Source organism: Taudactylus pleione, unplaced genomic scaffold (assembly GCF_031769625.1).
Source record: "Taudactylus pleione unplaced genomic scaffold, aTauple2 ptg001261l, whole genome shotgun sequence".
Lineage (NCBI taxonomy): Eukaryota > Metazoa > Chordata > Amphibia > Anura > Myobatrachidae > Taudactylus > Taudactylus pleione.
Window position 1 is genome coordinate 15,001 of NW_028285661.1, and position 2,500 is coordinate 17,500.

Consider the following 2,500-nt stretch of genomic DNA (forward strand, 5'->3'; position numbering starts at 1 on the left):
ACTTGGATGGGAGACCACCTGGGAATACCAGGTGCTGTAGGTAATTTTATACTGCCATAACAGTCTTTTCTATTACATTTTACATTTAATTTTTTCAACTTTTCAATGATTTTACTTGAGTTAAGAAGTAATAGAGGTCTAAAGTTAATGTTTTTGAGCACCTACAGCCAAACCACAGTGGACATCCCCAATCTCGTCTGATCTTGGAAGCTATGCAGTGTTGGGCCTGGTTAGTACTTGGATGGGAGACCACCTGGGAATACCTGGAGCTGTAGGTAATTTTATACTGCCATAACATTCTTTTCTATTACATTTTACATTTAATTTTTCAACTTATCAGTGAATTTACTTGATTTAAGAAGTAAAAGAGGTCTAAAGTTAATACTTTTGAACACCGACAGCCAATCCACACTGGACATGCCCAATCTCGTCTTATCTTGGTAGCTATGCAGTGTTGGGCCTGGTTAGTACTTGGATGGGAGACCTCCTGGGAATACCAGGAGCTGTAGGTAATTTAATACTGCCATAACATTCTTTTCTATTACATTTTACATTTGATTTTTCAACTTATCATTGAATTTACTTGAGTTAAGAAGTAAAAGAGGTCTAAAGTTAATGTTTTTGAGCACCTACAGCCAAACCACACTGGACGTGCCCAATCTCGTCTGTTCTTGGAAGCTATGCAGTGTTGGGCCTGGTTAGTACTTGGATAGGAGACCACCTGGGAATACCAGGTGCTGTAGGTAATTTTATACTGCCATAACAGTCTTTTCTATTACATTTTACATTTAATTTTTTCAACTTATCAATGAATTTACTTGAGTTAAGAAGTAATAGAGGTCTAAAGTTAATGCTTTTGAGCACTTACAGCCAAACCACACTGGACATGCCCAATCTCGTCTGATCTTGGAAGCTATGCAGTGTTGGGCCTGGTTAGTACTTGGACGGGAGACCACCTGGGAAAACCAGGTGCAGTAGGTAATTTTATACTGCCATAACATTCTTTTCTATTACATTTTACATTTAATTTTTTCAACTTATCAATGAATTTACTTGTGTTAAGAAGTAAAAGCGGTCTAAATTAAACGCTTTTGAGCACCTACAGCCAAACCACAGTGGACATGCCCAATCTCGTCTGATCTTGGAAGCTATACAGTGTTGGGCCTGGTTAGTACTTGGATGGGAGACCACCTGGGAATACCAGGAGCTGTAGGTAATTTTATACTGCCATAACATTCTTTTCTATTACATTTTACATTTAATTTTTTCAACTTATCAATGAATTTACTTGAGTTAAGAAGTAATAGAGGTCTAAATTTAATGCTTTTGAGCACCTACAGCCAAACCACACTGGACATGCACAATCTCGTCTGATCTTGGAAGCTATGCAGTGTTGGGCCTGGTTTGTACTTGCATGGGAGACCACCTGGGAATAGCAGGTGCTGTAGGTAATTTTAGACAGCCAAAACATTCTTTTCTATTACATTTTACATTTCATTTTTTCAACTTATCAATGAATTTACTTGAGTTAAGAAGTAAAAGAGGTCTAAAGTTAATTTTTTGAGCACTTACAGCCAAACCACACTGGACATGCCCTATCTAGTCTGATCTTGGAATCTATGCAGTGTTGGGCCTGGTTAGTACTTGGATGGGAGACCTCCTGGGAATACCAGGAGCTGTAGGTAATTTTATACTGCCATAACATTCTTTTCTATTACATTTTACATTTCATTTTTCAACTTATCATTGAATTTACTTGAGTTAAGAAGTAATACAGGTCTAAAGTTAATGTTTTTGAGCACCTACAGCCAAACCACACTGGACATGCCCAATCTCGTCTGAACTTGGAAGCCATGCAGTGATGGTCCTGGTTAGTACTTGGATGGGAGACCACCTGGGAATACCAGGTGCTGAAGGTAATTTTATACTGCCATAACATTCTTTTCTATTACATTTTACATTTAATTTTTTCAACTTATCAATGAATTTACTTGAGTTAAGAAGTAATAGAGGTCTAAATTTTATGCTTTTGAGCACCTCCAGCCAAACCATACTGGACATGCCCAATCTCGTCTGATCTTGGAAGCTATGCAGTGTTGGGCCTGGTTTGTACTTGGATGGGAGACCACCTGGGAATACAAGGTGCTGTAGGTAATTTTAGACAGACATAACATTCTTTTCTATTACATTTTACATTTAATTTTTTCAACTTATCAATGAATTTACTTGAGTTAAGAAGTAAATGAGGTCTAAAGTTAAGATTTTTGAGCACCTACAGCCAAACCACACTGAACATTCCCAATCTCGTCTGATCTTGGAAGCTATGCAGTGTTGGGCCTGGTTAGTACTTGGATGGGAGACCTCCTGGGAATACTAGGAGCTGTAGGTAATTTTATACTGCCATAACATTCTTTTCTATTACATTTTACATTTCATTTTTCAACTTATCATTGAATTTACTTGAGTTAAGAAGTAAAAGAGGTCTAAAGTTAATGTTTTG

At 37.5% G+C, this 2,500-nt stretch overlaps 11 pseudogenes; all 11 read left to right on the forward strand.

Annotated features, from left to right (window-relative positions):
- LOC148450456 (5S ribosomal RNA) overlaps nucleotides 1-43 on the forward strand; it is a 119-nt pseudogene extending 76 nt beyond the window's left edge.
- Nucleotides 44-159: 116 nt separating this feature from the next.
- Nucleotides 160-278, forward strand: LOC148450457 (5S ribosomal RNA; annotated as a pseudogene).
- Nucleotides 279-393: 115 nt separating this feature from the next.
- On the forward strand, nucleotides 394-512 carry LOC148450458 (5S ribosomal RNA; annotated as a pseudogene).
- Nucleotides 513-627: 115 nt separating this feature from the next.
- On the forward strand, nucleotides 628-746 carry LOC148450459 (5S ribosomal RNA; annotated as a pseudogene).
- Nucleotides 747-862: 116 nt separating this feature from the next.
- Nucleotides 863-981, forward strand: LOC148450460 (5S ribosomal RNA; annotated as a pseudogene).
- Nucleotides 982-1,097: 116 nt separating this feature from the next.
- LOC148450461 (5S ribosomal RNA) lies at nucleotides 1,098-1,216 on the forward strand (annotated as a pseudogene).
- Nucleotides 1,217-1,332: 116 nt separating this feature from the next.
- LOC148450462 (5S ribosomal RNA) lies at nucleotides 1,333-1,451 on the forward strand (annotated as a pseudogene).
- A 115-nt stretch (nucleotides 1,452-1,566) lies between these two features.
- LOC148450463 (5S ribosomal RNA) lies at nucleotides 1,567-1,685 on the forward strand (annotated as a pseudogene).
- Nucleotides 1,686-1,800: 115 nt separating this feature from the next.
- On the forward strand, nucleotides 1,801-1,919 carry LOC148450464 (5S ribosomal RNA; annotated as a pseudogene).
- Nucleotides 1,920-2,035: 116 nt separating this feature from the next.
- LOC148450465 (5S ribosomal RNA) lies at nucleotides 2,036-2,154 on the forward strand (annotated as a pseudogene).
- A 116-nt stretch (nucleotides 2,155-2,270) lies between these two features.
- Nucleotides 2,271-2,389, forward strand: LOC148450466 (5S ribosomal RNA; annotated as a pseudogene).
- Nucleotides 2,390-2,500: the final 111 nt, after the last annotated feature.